At 44.2% G+C, this 15,692-nt stretch overlaps 1 protein-coding gene across 1 annotated transcript in view; it reads right to left on the bottom strand.

The window, feature by feature from the left end:
- Positions 1 to 15,692, bottom strand: part of map2k6 (mitogen-activated protein kinase kinase 6) — a 125,270-nt gene that overhangs the window by 90,848 nt on the left and 18,730 nt on the right. The window lies entirely within an intron of this gene.

Raw genomic sequence — 15,692 nt, 5'->3', positions numbered from 1 at the left:
GCGTGGGTCACTCATGCTATTTTTTTCCGGGACCCCTGCGGACTTTAGCGGGGGGCTGGGGAAACTGGTGGGGGGTGGAAAGCCAGGTCTGCGCGCGGCCGGCGCATTGTTGCACAGCGCGGCCGCTGCAGGCCACTGCGTATGCGCGACCACAGACCCGCCAATTCTCCAACCTTATCCGTAGATAGAGCCGGGGGCTTTACACTGCGTGCTTCACGCTGCTTGCCTACTAGCCCCTCACCAGGAGGAGGGTCGGTGTTGGTTTTGCGCTGCTTTTTCGGGCGTAAAACGCCATTGCTCCCACGCACTTAGTCTCAAAATCGGAAAATCCAGCCCCCTGTCTACAAGTCGCAAGTCAGGAGTGTGACGAAATACTCTCCACTTGCCTGGATGAGTGCAGCTCCAACAACACTAAAGAGGCTTGACACCATGCCGGACAAAGCAACCCACTTGATTGGAACCTGTTGCGCAAACACACACCCCCTCCATCACTAACGCACAGCGGCACCAGTGTGTACCATCTACAAGATGCACTGCAGGAACTCACCAAGGATCCTTAGGCAGCACCTTCCAAACCCATGGCTGCTACCATGGATAGATTCTACCATAGATTCTACAAGCACAGGGGCAGCAGAAGTTCCCCTTCAAGCCACAAACTGTCAGACTTGGAACTATATCGCTGTTCCTTTACTATCACTGAATCAAAATCCTGGAATTCCCTCCCTAACACCATGGACTACAGCAGTTCAAGACGACTGACCACCACCACCTTCGCCAGGATAATCGGGGATGGGCAATAAGTGTTGGCCGAGTCAGAGGCATCGCATCCCATGAATGAACAAAAAGAAGTTCCTCCAAATACAGACAATCTTAACAAAGCATGTGACAGATCTCATTCCATCTAGCTTTGCCCTCAGTTGGCAAACAGCATCCTACTCATTTAGAATTAGGCCAATCTGCAGAGGCTATAAAAGTTTTTTTTTATTGAACATCTCAATGTGTCAACCAAGTGCACTGCTATCTGTCCGACCATTCATTCCAGAAACCCCTCCAACTTTGGTGCCATCAATGTGTTTTTTTCTCTTGCTCAGCTGCATTGAGAACGCTGCATTATAGAATATGTGCAAAGCAATGATAAATAGCTTTGAAACATCAATATTATAATCCCCTCACTTCTGGGTGAAACTAAATGATTCCAAAACAGATTGATTTCTCGTCTTTTCATTTGGCCAATATCAATGCCACCATCACAGGGAAGAAACAAAAAAGACGCAACGCGATACGTTAACTAAAAGCAGGTTGTTGAAGTAGTCACTGGCATCAATAAGAACACTCCTAAACCAGTTACTTTAGTTCTTCTGTACATTCACTTCTGCCTGAACAAAACCTTCATCAATTAAATCGCAAAATATAATCACGTAGGGCTGATCAATGGACCACAATTATATCACTAGCTTTTAGGGGGGATTCCTCCTTAAAAGTGGTCCATTGCACCAGTCACAATGTGGACAAATCTAACCAAAAGCAGTTCTACTGCCTTATAAAGTCTGTAGAGAGGAAAGGATCAGACAGCTGTCGTAGTCACCCAGAGTTTGTGTCCTCTTGTCTTAATCAATTAATGATCTGAAAGAATAGCATCCCTACTGTACTTGGCTGGTAAAACACTCTAAAAGGACCAGAGTTATGGCACGGTAGACGCTGCCAAGACAAGGCAATTTGGAGTGGTAGAAGACCACAGTATTAACATGCAAGTTGATCCTGCCTAATGTGCGTGAATACAGGTCTTTGGATATGGATACAGTCTGAGACAAGCTAAATGTTTTTGGTAAGAGCAACCTGAAAAAAGAGATATCCTATCTCTGCCTGGTGCATTGTAGTATGTTACAACAATAGAGCCAAACAGCATAGGGTTCCAAAACAAAGCTGACCACCAGGTTGTCAATACGGGTAAGGAGAAGCTACAGAAGTACAGGAGCGATCGAGGGATGGAATGATATGCGATACAGTTGAGAAGGTGGAGATGGCTGGAGTGGTGCACTGACACTGGCTGAGACCTGCTGGCCAAATGGCCTGTTTCTGTGAGATATGATTGTGTGTAATTCCAGAAATACGCTTTGGTTTTCTATGAGTTCCCTGAAAAATGGGAAGAGAGGCATGCCTTTAATCAGCTATTAAAATAAATCACTCGGTGAATGATCTTATGAGGTGTCATTGGAACATTTTACCACGTTGGGTGCTATATAAATGCAAATCGTTGTTTTTAATCCAAGGAATGGCATTGATAAGCCAGGGGCTGATAATGCTGTTTTCCTCGTGTGTCATAGAATTTACAATGCAGAAGGAGGCCATTCGGCCCATCAAGTCTGCACCGGCTCCTGAAAAGAGCACCCTACCCAAGGTTAACACCTCCACCCTATCCCCATAACCCAGTAACCCCACCAAACACTAAGGGCAATTTTGGACACTAAGGGCTGTTAAGCGATTGTGCTATCCACAATGCTACCGTGCTTGTGAGGGTGACAAAGACACGAGAGAAAGAACCATAAGGAATTGAGACTGAAAAGTTCATTTTATACAATGCACGCATACAAAACAAATTTATATTCAATGTGGAACTGGCACATGACATCTGTTCCAAAATCATCACAAAACTGAAAGGAACTGGGTCTGCATAAAGAAAGAGGTCATTTAAGGATATTCTCCCCTGCCTTGGAGGTGAGATCCAGAATGATCCTCAGAATCTCACTGGAGGTACTGGTAGAAGATCACACAATCCTCTAGGTGCATGTGTGAATAGCTCCAATTGTAACTTAACCACTGGGGAACATTAACATTTTCCTAACAGATTCTCCCTCTTAAAGAGAAAAAAAATTAATCTTTATGTTTGTCATAAATTTCCATAACACAAATGTATATATTTTCTTTTCTACAATAAATGCGCCTTATTCCCCCTTAAATTTGTCTTTGAATCCACCCTCACATTCTCTACCTTATAGGAATAGATGCCCCTCTATAACAATTTCTAGTAACTCCTTCGAGCTCGCCCCTTTCTTCGTCAGACTGTCAGAGCATTGGTAACTGCTGTCAGCCCACTTGATCTTGTCAATCTCCCTGTTCTCTAGCAACTGTTTAGGCTCACTATGTAAATTCGTAGTCTTTTTTCACTGACGCTTTTCGTAGAGTGGACATTGTCCCAAAGGGACTTATTGCCTATGTGACATTCTAAGGTACTGTTCCCAAATGCCCTTTTCCATTCAAAATTTCAGTCAGGACTCTGGATATAAAAACTGCCATATCTGATATGTTGGGTAAGCTGGGTCTGCAAGGACTGCATTTACTGCAGTGGTGAGAGAGACAGGCTTCCAACACTAGAAGAAATGCAACTCGATTTTATTGAACACTTAACTATCATACATGCTTTAACTGTGGGTTGACACTATGCTGACTTGACTGGAGACCTGAGGCTAATCTGACCAGACTATCTTACTGCCACATGGTGTTTGTTCTAGTTGCTGCTCACGAGCTCCGACTGTCTCAGAGGCTGGATCCCGAGACAGCGGGAAAACTAGTGCCCTCCGGCTTAATAGTGGTTGTGTCCTGTCTGGTGATTGGTTGCTGTGTTCTGTGTGTTCACTAGTCTTCCTGTGTGTCAATCACTGCCTGTCTGTGCACCATCATGTACCTGGATGTATATTATGAGACTATCTACCGTCTCCACTAGAGCAACTTTTTAACCTCCTCGTATCTTTTAGTTTCTCATGCCAAAACCGAAAAATTTCCCTTTCTCCTCCAGAAGCAAAATTATAAATCTTTCCCACTCCAAAAGCTATCACAGAGATTAGCATAAGATACATTATTATCTAATATCAGCTGAAGCTGGGAATGTCAAAACACAATTCTCCAATTTTAACTTTGCCAATGTTTTGCTTGTTCGTACAATTTCTTCAACTTTGGGACCGTTTATTTTAGCGCACAGTTCTAAAACTTCAAAACTGCCGTCCGGTCGTTGTTTGTCTAGTTAACCAATTCAGCTGCCGAATTAAACTTCGGAGTTCCTCTTTCTCCATTCAGAAGCCGCTATATCCCTTTGTGAGACCCTACCGCCATGGGGTTGATATTCTCCAAGTAAGGCTGCTGATGTAGAGTGACGTGCGAACCACTCTGCCCGATTTCTAACCCAATGGATTTGAATGTACCAAAGGCTTGACCGTTCTAAGCCCGTTAATAACAGTGTTTTCAAATTCTCTACCACCACTTCGTAAAAAAAATCATCTACATGCATCATGAAGATGCCCGAAGGTTTCCCTCCATGGTACCAACAAAACATCGCAGGGTGTTTTCAACGGAAGGCAGCCCAACTTTAACAAAACCAACCTCACTGAGAAATATCTGGAAACATCATTCAACCCGTACATATGCATTTCTTCAACTTCCAGAGTACCCTTTCTGTGTTTGCCGCCTCTCAGAGAACAAAGAAAATTACCTCTTTGATAGGGTGGGGGATTGGGTCTCACTAGGATGCTCTTTCAAGGTTGGTGCAGACCTGATGGGCCGAATGGCCTCCTTCTGCACTGTAGGGATTCTATGATTCTATCAATGTCATAGCTACTGTCCGAACTGCCACTACTGTGCTCTCAATCTCTGTACTTCATGTTCCCATTCTGTGGGCCTAACTTCCTCCCCTTTATCTTGTACATTCATCCAGTTTTTATGTTTTCCAGTGGCCTTGCCTGCTCGACCAACAACAGTTGCATCCTTCCTTTGACTGGCCCCTTCTGGCAAGTAGGTCACTTTCGTGCCAACCGTTGGCAGTTGTCCTTTGGGTCAAATAGCCTCTCCCAGTCCATCAGAATTGCAATGTCCCTCTTCAGATATCCTGTCAATTTCCACGATCTGTCCTCATAATTCTGCAACATAAGTGGATGAGAAGTACCTGTTTCCTTAGCACTTTCAATAACCCCTTTTAAATCTACAAACCTGTAATCTGTGCCAACTAATCTTGATGCGTGAACCCGACCAGCCTGGTTTCCATGCTGCAAAATGAGTGTTATACCATCTGTACCTATAACCTTGCCTGGGCCTTTCCACTCGTTAAATCCATCTTTTTTATATTTATAGCATGCCATTTCTCCCTGTTTGAAAATAGTTTCCAATGGCCATATATTGCGCCTCAAAGCTCTCTGAATTCATTGAGATTTCTGCTTTAAGGAATGCCTGTCTGCCTATGTGCGGTGCATTGAAACGCTCAGAAAAGATAGAGCGAATTGTTGTTTCCTTCCAAGCTGGAGGATGATCATTCGTGACTCAAGGAATTTGGGATTCCTCCCAAAATCCAACTGATGTGAACTGTAGCCTCCTCACATCTGTCATGAGGGGCTTGTTTAGCTCAGTGGGCTAAATAGCTGGCGAACAATGCCAGCAGCGCGGGTTCAATTCCCATACCGACCTGCCTGAACAGGCTCCAGAAAGTGGCAACGAGGGGCTTTTCACGTAACTTCATTGAAGCCTACTTGTGACAATAAGCGATTATTATTATTATTACAAATTATTTGCGTGAATGACCCATGCCAAAGCCAAAGTTAATTTATATGGCCCATCTGCCAAAATTTTACGAAGCATTTCATCTATCGCAGCATATCTCACATATCCCATTAATAAATAGGTTTTCTGCAGCTATATTCATAACTATTATGTTCATGTTCACACACATATCACAAAATTCATCTTTGCAAACTCCCCGCCCCCCTCCCATTATCAGTGAGGAACTTTGCCGGTGGCCCCAGTCCCGTTCCATTTTTCCCTTTGTTCCACAATTATTTTATTTTCTTTACTACATACAATCGTCAACTGACTAAACCTAGTTGCCAAGTCTACAAAGTGTAAAATGAAAAAGTTCTTTTCTTTATCGCACAACTTAAAATCCATAGCCACAAACACCTCATTGAAATATCTCGCTCAGGACATTACCACTCTGGGTTGCGATGGTGTTCTTCTATATTTCTTACATATACCACAACTATCATTTATCTGTCCTATGAGTTTGGTGTATTCTTCATCTCTTATACCCGCATCCTTGAGGAAAATCTTTAATCTTTAGTGTGACGGATGGGCAAATTGCTGACGCACCTTTCACACAATCAACATTTTGACTTCTGGACTCCTGTTCTCTGATGCTAACAGCACCTCCTTAATTTCTTTCTGAGAAAAATTAGGAGTCATTAATAGAATTACGATGTCCCTCTTCAGACACCCTGTCAATTTCCATGATCTAGTCCTCATAATTCTGCAACATACATGTATGAGAAGTATCTGTTTCCTCAGCACTTTCAATAACCCCTTTTGAATCGACAAACTTATAATCTGTGCCCACTAATCTTGACGAGTGTATCCGACCACCCTGGTTTCCATGCTGCAAAATGAGTGTTTTACCATCTGTACCTATAATCTTTCCTGGGCCTTTCCACTCATTAAATCCATCTTTTTTATAGCACGCCATGTCTCCCTGTTTGAAAATGGTTTCTAATGGCCATACATTGTGCCTCAAATCTCGGAATTCTTTCTGAGATTCCTGCTTTAAGGAATGTTCTTCTGCCCATGTGCAGTGCATTGAAATACTCAGTAAGGATAAACAGCAACACCTCCTCCACGTTAGTCCTCAATACCGGAGCCCCGCAAGGCTGCATACTTAGCCCCCTACTATACTCCCTATACACACACGATTGTGTGGCAAAGTTTGGCTCCAACTCCATCTGCAAGTTTGCTGATGACACGATCATAGTGGGTCGGATCTCAAACAAAGACGAGTCAGAATAGAGCAGGGAGATAGAGAACCTAGTGGAGTGGTGTTACGACAACAATCTCTCCCTCAAAGTCAGCAAAACTAAAGAGCTGGTCATTGACTTCAGGAAGCAACGTAAGAAGTCTTACAACACCAGGTTAAAGTCCAACAGGTTTGTTTCAAACACGAGCTTTCGGAGCAGTGCTCCGAAAGCTCGTGTTTGAAACAAACCTGTTGGACTTTAACCTGGTGTTGTAAGACTTCTTACTGTGCTCACCCCAGTCCAACGCCGGCACCACCACTTCAGGAAGCAAAGTATCATACACACCACTGTCAATGGTGCTGAGATGGAGATGGTTGACAGCTCCAAATTCCGAGGTGTGCACATCACCAACAATCTGTCCTGGTCCACCCACGTAGTCTCTACGACCAAGAAAACATAGCAGCACCAATACTAAGGAAATTCAGCATGTCCACATTGACTCTTACCAACTTTTACAGATGCACCATAGAAAGTATCCTATCTGGCTGCATCACAGCCTGGTATGGCAACTGCTCGGGCCAAGAGTATCAGAAACTACAGAGAGTCATGAACATAGCCCAGTCCATCACATGAACCCACCTCCCATCCATTGACTCCATCTACACCTCCCGCTGCCTTGGGAAAACAGGCAGCATAATCAAAGACCCCTCCCACAAGACTTATTCATGTTTCCGACTTCCATCGGGCAGGAGATACGAAAGTCTGCGAACACGCTCGAACAGGTTCAAAAACAGTTTCTTCTCCGCTGTTACCAGACTCCTAAACAACCCTCTTATGGACTGATCTGATCTCTTCACACATCTTCTCTACTGAGTATACTACACTCCTGTATGCTTCACCCAATGCCTGTGTCTATGTATTTACATTGTGTATTTTATGCTTGCCCTATATTTTCTTTTCATGTATGGAACGATCTCTCTGAACTGTACGCAGGTCAATACTTTTCAATGTGCCTCGGTACACGTGACAATAAACAAATGCAATCCAATCCAAGGTAAAGCTAATCGTAATCTCTTCCCAAACTGGCGGATGATCATTCATGACTTAAGAAATTTTGGGATTTCTCCCAAAAAGAAACTGATATGAACTTAGCCCCGACCATCTGAAATGATTTTTTTGCTTGGACAGACCATGCCAGAGCGAATGTTAATCTAGACTGTGTACACAGCAAGTTCACAGTTTTGCCGAATATGATAGCCGTGTCGTTTTCCATGTCAAGTTCCACATATGTGCTTTCTTAATCGATGGTCGGCTCAATAGTAAAAGGTCTGTCGCTGGATATGACATCCATGCTAATAAAATTATTCCTTCCAGCGATTTTCCAAGCAATCACTACTCTTTTCAGCAATTTAAGTGTATTATTATCCCCAAATTGAAAACTCATGGAACTTCCAAATTCCTTAACCTTGTTCCTATCTTTGGCACTTAAAGAGTCTAGATAACATTTCAACCAGACTATTCCACAGATTGTAGATGTACATCCGCTGCCTAATACGGAACAATTGAAGGACTTTGAGACCAGCACAATCATCACTGGACTGAAACCTATCATTACTAAAACAACATCTTCTCTTTGGTCAATGTCTCCCTCTTCATCTTCAGAGTCTTTTGTCATCTGTTTGGTTTCAAACACCCAGATATTGAACCCAGATTCAATAGCGCACAAGGAACCGGGCGAGCCCCAAAATAATTTGGCTGTGCTTGCGGATCCATCTGTACCTTCGCCATGGCCCACTTAAATTTTTCCTACTCCTGGCTGGAAACCCTCAGAGTACTTCCCCAGTTTATTGCATAATGGAATTTTGAATCACACCTGGAAATTTATGGAGTTCATTTTTATGTTGGAATTTCCTAATTCATTCCTCGTGCCATGATTGTTAACGGTGTTTCTGACCTCATTTCAATTATACATTTTCTTTCATATTGACGCTTACGACGTGTTTCTAGACACCTTGTGTTTTCCACAGTCTGCCTTATCACTGGTCAGCCCATTTGTGCTGCTGGGAAGAAATGTTTTCCCAGGAACGTTTTTAGAGCCTCTGACATGTGTTCTAACAGGGTGTGTCTTTCTGCACAATTTAACTCCCATCAAAATCAGAAGCCCATCCATATTTGTAACTTTAGCACCTTCCAATAATTTAAACTCCAGTACTAATTGACGCATTTCTAGACGGACGTTTTGCAGCCTAGTATATTGTCTGCTGAATTCTATTATATATTCTTCTATGGAGATATCCTCTGATTTTCTAAATCTGTCAAAATATGACCAGGCCTCAAAAGCACTTAATAAGTTGTCCTTTTGGCAAATTCTATCCACGAAAGGTACTAATGTATCCAAACATTCAACAGAGTCCAGCTAGTCCAAATTCAATTCTGAGAGTACCTTGCATCTTATTTTGCCCTTGTATGGGAACAAAAGTGCGAAGGATATTCCTTGTTTTTCTTGGGCAAGGATGTAACCGTGTCCAGGTGGTAATTTCATTCTTTCATTAGTCATAGGGTTGACACTCATCAAACAATGGGGTTAGTCATATCCCAACACACTAATCTTGGATTCAGCTATTTATTTTCCAAATTTATCTGAATCACTCTTTTCGGTTAGAATTCAGAATAGTCTTTCGTCCGAAGAAATCTCAGTTTGCAATCCTCAGGGGCTGGTTTAGAACAGGGCTAAAGAGCTGGCTTTGAACGCAGACCAAGGCAGGCCAGCAGCACGGTTCAATTCCCGTACCAGCCTCCCCGAACAGGCGCCGGAATGTGGCAACTAGGGGCTTTTTCACAGTAACTTCATTGAAGCCTACTCGTGACAATAAGCGATTTTCATTTCATTTCATTTTTCATTTCATTTTTTACTTTTTATCAGGAACCATCCTCTGCTACCATAGTTAAGCTCTGATGGTATCACTGTACTAAGAACTAGAAAGCAAATCTTGACTTCTTCAACTCCAATTCGATTGTGTCCTACAATCACTTTTCCTCCAGCTGCACAGTACCACCTGTATCCTCTTTATATATTATATATCCACACACACACACATACGTGGAGTCGCACCGGGCTGTACTGGGAGGGGGTGGTCGGGTTGGGCTGCAGGTATGTATATGTGTGGGGTGTTCTGTGTAAGGCTGGGTCTGGGTTTTTTTAAATCGTTATTCTAGAGTTCAAAGTTTCTTTCCTTCCAACTCTTTCAGAGTAACTGACAGGTTAAATGAGCAGATACGTCCGAGGTGAGTGCTTTAAATTGCTTTTGGGGGATGGTTCCCAGTGCATCTCAATTGTCCAGAAGAGGTTAGCATTTCTGGACAATTACCAGATAAACCCTTACATGGGAATATCCCAGAGTGATTCCAAGTGCATCATAAGGGTACCCCCGAAATGCAATGCTGGGGAACCCGAGCATTATGGGCCAATGACTGCAGGAGAATGGTTTGAAATTTCCAATTTCCAAACTTCTTGTGGAATACTGGAGTAAAAATTGGCCTTTTATTCGTTTTTCACACCGTAGCTTTCTCTAAGCACAACCCAGTTGCAACGTAATCAACCTCCACACATACAAATGCCTTTGTCCAGCATGAATCTAACTTCCAGGCACAGAAACATTAAACTAAACCCACTTAAGACTATACCTTATTTCGAATTGTTGTTTTGTAAAAATATAAATGCCTTAAAACTACCTTTGTTTTCCTAATACTATAAGTTGTTGTTCCTTTTAGGGATTTGGGATTTTCATTATTCTGTCCTGAAGAGTGCAAGATGAAAAGCTTTGACAGCATGTCTCTTTTTCCAGGAACACTCAAAATTCTAGTTATTAACACAGACCAGGATGCTTGTGGTGTACCATGCTCTTCTCATGTTGTTCAATGACACATGAAGCCATAATTGTAACAAGCAGCAGTTATCCATGCAACCATGAAAACACTGAATGGGTGTTACCAACTTTTCAGCTGCTGTTGTGACAAATCTGGAACCTTCCCCCAAAACTATATAGAAACATTCAAGAGGTTACGAGCTTAAAATATAATTAAATCAAAAGGGTTCGCTCCCAGGATGAATTGGGATCGAGTGATTCACCAAACGCAAGAATAATTGTGGCATGGGAGGCAGAAGAAAGCAATCAGTCTAACCATTTAGAAAGGGAATTTGTGGATTAGCAAAGGAAACTTTATGTTAACAGCTTGGACAATGCACCCTTACATCAGTACGATTGAAAATACTGTACAGAGTCAGCAAGGCCTTGGTCGGTCAATGCAAGTGACAAAAACTGCCCATTACTCTCAGGTGGATTACAGAAATAGAGTCCTCGTTCCTGCCATCTAGACACCCCTTCCAGAACTAGAGTGGTCATTTGTGACAATAGGATCATGCCCAAGTCCGATGCTCTCCCTATTGAATAGCCAGCAAACCACTCGATTCAGTGGCTGAGAAACTGGAACCTGGCACAAAATCTGTACTTTCAGCAGAGGAGGGGTGAAAGTAGGGAATAAGTTGAAGGGGACAGAATTTGAAAGAGAAAAATACCTTATAAGACAAGGCAGACCTTAAGGCATAAAATATTGTCCCAGCTTAGCAGTGTGCCATGCCATCTTGAATGTTGCTGAGTTAGCTAACAGTGCAAATAGTTAGTTACTGAAATGTAGGGTTTTGCCTGTCCTGGGAACTACTATTCACTGGGCGGAATGAAGAGGACCAGACATATTGGAATGTGAAGTTCAGTAGGCCACGGAGTTGGGGGGAGCACTTAGCAAAGATAGATCTTTAGTTAGTTTAGAGGAAGCGGGGGGGCGGGAATAGATGAGTCATTTTCAGGTTGGTCAACTGTAAGCAGTGGGTGTGCCACAGGGATTAGCTATTTACATAGATGCAGGTAGATAGTGTATGGAAGCTAAATTTGCCAATGGCACAAACATAGGTAGGATAGCAAGTTGCGAAGAGGATTCAAAGAATCTGTAGAGGGATATAAATAGGTTAAGTGAGTGGGCAAAAATTTGGATGGAGTAAATGTGAGCTGATTGATTTTGGCAGAACAGAACAGCAGCACGGTAGCATAGTGGTTAGCTCAATTTCTTCACAGCTCCACGGTCCCAGGTTCGATTCACGGCTTGGGTCACTGTCTGTGCGGAGTCTGCACGTTCTCCCAGTGTGTGCGTGGGTTTCCTCCGGGTGCTCTGATTTCCTCCCACATTCCAAAGATGTGCAGGTTAAGTGGATTGGCCATGCTAAATTGCCCTTAGTGTCCAAAATTGCCCTTAGTGTTGGGTGGGGTTACTGGGTTATGGGGACAGGGTGGAGGTGTGAGGTTGGGTAGGCTGCTCTTTGCAAGAGCCAGTGCAGACTCGATGGGCCGAATTACCTCCTTATGCCCTGTGAAATCTATGGAATCTAAGCAAAATTTTATATAATTGGAGAGACTGCAGAAATCTGTGGTACAGATCTGGGTACCCTGGTACAAGGGCCAGGAAAAGCTAACATGCAAGAGCAGTAAGTTATTCAAAAGGCAAATGGAATGCTGGTCTTTGTTGCAAAGGCAATGGAGTATAAAAATAGGCAAGTCTTGCCACAGCTGTGCAAAGCTTCAGTGAACCCACATCTGGAGTACCTGTACCATTTTGGTCTCTTTTGGAAGCCGTTCAAAGAGCGTTCACCCGACTAATTCCTAGATGAAGGGATTGTCTTATGAGGAATATGGAGTAGTTTGGGCCTATACCCATTGGGGTTTAGAAGAATGAGAGGTGATCTAATTGAAACATACAAGATTTTATTTTATTTAGAGTACCCAATTCAGTTTTTTCCCCAATTAAGGGGCAATTTAGCGTGGCCAATCCGCCTACCCTGCGCATCTTTGGGTTGTGGGGTGAGACCCACGCAGACATGGGGAGAATGTGCAAACTCCATACGGACAGTGACCCAGGGACAGGATTGAACCCAGGTCCTCGGCGCCGCAATGCAGCAGTGCTAACCACTGTTCCACCATGCCGCCCAACGTACAGGATTCTGAATGGACTTGGACAGGGTGGATGCTATGAGGATGTTTCCCCTTGTGGGGGAACCTAGAGCTGGGGGGCACAGTCTAACAATAAGCTGGCTCCCAGTTGTGATTGAGTGAGGTGCACATTTGTCTCTCAGAAGGTTGTTAGACTTTGGAATTCTCTTCCCCAGAGAGCAATGGAGGCTGGGTCATTGAGTATATTCAAGGCTGAGTTAGATAGAGCCGTGACTGACAATGTAACCAAGGGTTTGTGGGGGGGAGCGGGGAAGCAGGTAGTAAAGTGGAATTAAGGCTTCAATCAGATCAGTAAGGATCTCACTGAATGACCCAGGTTCAATTCAGGTTTTCAAATCCTCCGTGACCTCATTCCTCCCCATCTCTGTGATGCTCCAAGACCTCTGTGCTCTATGAATTCCAGTTTCTTGTCCATCCTCGATTTTAATCACTTCACCCTGGTGCGCATTTCTTCAGCTGACTGCATCCCGAGCTCTGGAACTTCCTCACTACACTTCTTCATGTTTCTCCCTCCCCTTCCTTCTCTAAGGTGCTCCTTAAGACCTTCCTCTTTGGCCAAATTGTCCTTATAACAGAGTAGAACTGTCTTGTCTGGTTTAAGCATGGGAGGCACTGGTGCCACCCAATCAATGAACGCCACCTGCCGGATAATCCCTAGGCCCTCCAACCAGCTGAATTCAGCATCAACTTTTGTCAATAGCGCACCAGGAACCGGGCGAGCCCCAAAATATTTTGGCTGAGCTTGCGGATCCATCTGTATCTTTGCCATGGCCCACTTAATTTTTTTTCTACTCCTGGCTGGAAACCCTCAGGGTACTTCCCAAATCCCTGATAGAGATCGCCAGTCCCCATCTGAAAAATTGGTTGCCAGTTCAGGCTGAGGTGCTGCATCCAGTTTCGGCCTAATAGACTGGGGCCGTGTCCTTTTACTACAATCAGTCTTACCGACTGCTGCCTGTAAATCGGGCTCCCCACAATGGTGAGGCGGTTCATCCATATATGTTGCTAACCCCGCCTCGGTGTCCTGCAGATTCAGTTGTTGTATCCAAATTTTTATTTTATCAAATATTTGCCTTCCAATGACCGAAACTGCGGCTCCCGTGTCCAGTTCCATCTCTAACAGGGTGACCACTGACTCATACGGTGATCCGGATGGGTGCAAACTCTGCGTGCAGATTAATTCAATTGTATGCATTCCTCATCCTGTTTGTTTATGTGAACGGTACGGGCTCTGGGCTGGCACCTGCCTCTGTTGGGGCAGCGGGGTTGTTGGCTCTGCTGGGATTTGCGTCCCCCGCGGTTTCTACGACCCCATATCCCACATCGCTTGGGCTCCCCTTCTCCTGACTCGGCAGAGGCACCACGTCTGGGTGGACCAGGTCTCTACAGTATTTGGTTGAGGGTGGGGTTTCCGTTCCAGGGGATGCCGCTCGCTGGGAGGGGGCGGGTCCCACAGTGTGCACCTCCACTCCTTGGAGTTCCTGCACTCCTTTTTCTGCGCTTTCTCTCGAGGGCGAAATCTGCATGGCCTGTCGAAGGTCTAAAGATGGCTCGGCCAACAACTTTCTTTGGGTTGCCATATTATTAACGCCGCAGACCAATTAGTCCCATAGCATCTCAGAGAGTGAATTGCCACACTCACAAAACTCGGCTACTTTTCTCAGCCATGTTAGGAACTCGATCACAAACTCTCTTGGGGTCCTCTCAGCCATGATAAAATGGTATCTCTGCACAATGACTGACGGCCTGGGGTTATAATGCTGTGCTCCCAAGGTCACCAGCTATTCAAAGGACTTGGGGTCTGGGGCTGCAGGATACATCAGGCTCTTTATCACCCAATAGGTGTGGGTCCCACAAGCAGTGAAAGCACTACCATCTGTCGATCTTGACCGGTGATAGCATTTGCCTGAAAAAAGTACTGCATACGTTTTGCATATTGCGTCCGATCCTCGATGCTCACATCGAACTTGTCCAGTCGTCCAAATCACGGCATTATGGAGAAAGAAAAAATCCTAGCCTGAGTCTAGCAGTGCTGGATGGTTGGTGGTTGTTCGTCCGACGGTTAGCAACGTTAACTGCAGCTCCAATTTTAGTCTCGTCGCCAGTTTAGTGACCACAGACAAGTCCGAGGCGAGTGGTGTCGGTTCCAAATCTGGCCGCCTTTTATATCAAAGTCTATTACCCTGTCCATGGGCTCTGCACCCCTCAGCGGGGGGATCGAACTCAATATGGCTTCAGGGGCGTCTACTTGCTTCTAAACCGTAGGTATCGTGTAGGTTATAACCGTTTTACTATTAATTTATTAATGCAAGTGTTGGCCAGTGCATTATCCATTAGCTAAATGTGGCTTATTGCATTTTTGTTTACCTGGAGTAATGAAAAATGAATAATAGATACTTCATTGGGCAGGTGATCTAAATACTATTATTCACACAGCATGTACATGTGGGGTTTGATGTTTTCACTCATTTGCTGATAAAATGGTAAGATGACAACAGAGTACGTGAGAGCAGCACGGTAGCATTGTGGTTAGCACAATCGCTTCACAGCTCCAGGGTCCCAGGTTCGATTCCGGCTTGGGTCACTGTCTGTGCGGAGTCTGAACATCCTCCCCGTGTGTGCGTGGGTTTCCTCCGGGTGCTCCGAAAAACTATGATTTTCAAATGAGCTGAAGCACAAAAAACTTTCACCTGTGAGTTTATACAGATACATGTGGTGTACCTGTTTTAAGGATGCATATTTTCACCCATTCAAAGCTGAATTGTATATTGTATTTATTTGCATTGGTCGCAAGCAGTTCATGACCCAAGGGCCAAGGACTGGTCAAGGGTCCGAGGTCCCAGAAACAACATTGACTCAGAATCACTTTCCT

The sequence above is a fragment of the Scyliorhinus canicula genome, chromosome 18 (genome assembly GCF_902713615.1).
Source record: "Scyliorhinus canicula chromosome 18, sScyCan1.1, whole genome shotgun sequence".
Taxonomy (NCBI): domain Eukaryota; kingdom Metazoa; phylum Chordata; class Chondrichthyes; order Carcharhiniformes; family Scyliorhinidae; genus Scyliorhinus; species Scyliorhinus canicula.
The sequence above is the reverse complement of the archived record's forward strand: the minus strand, read 5'-3'. Positions and strand labels throughout refer to the sequence as shown.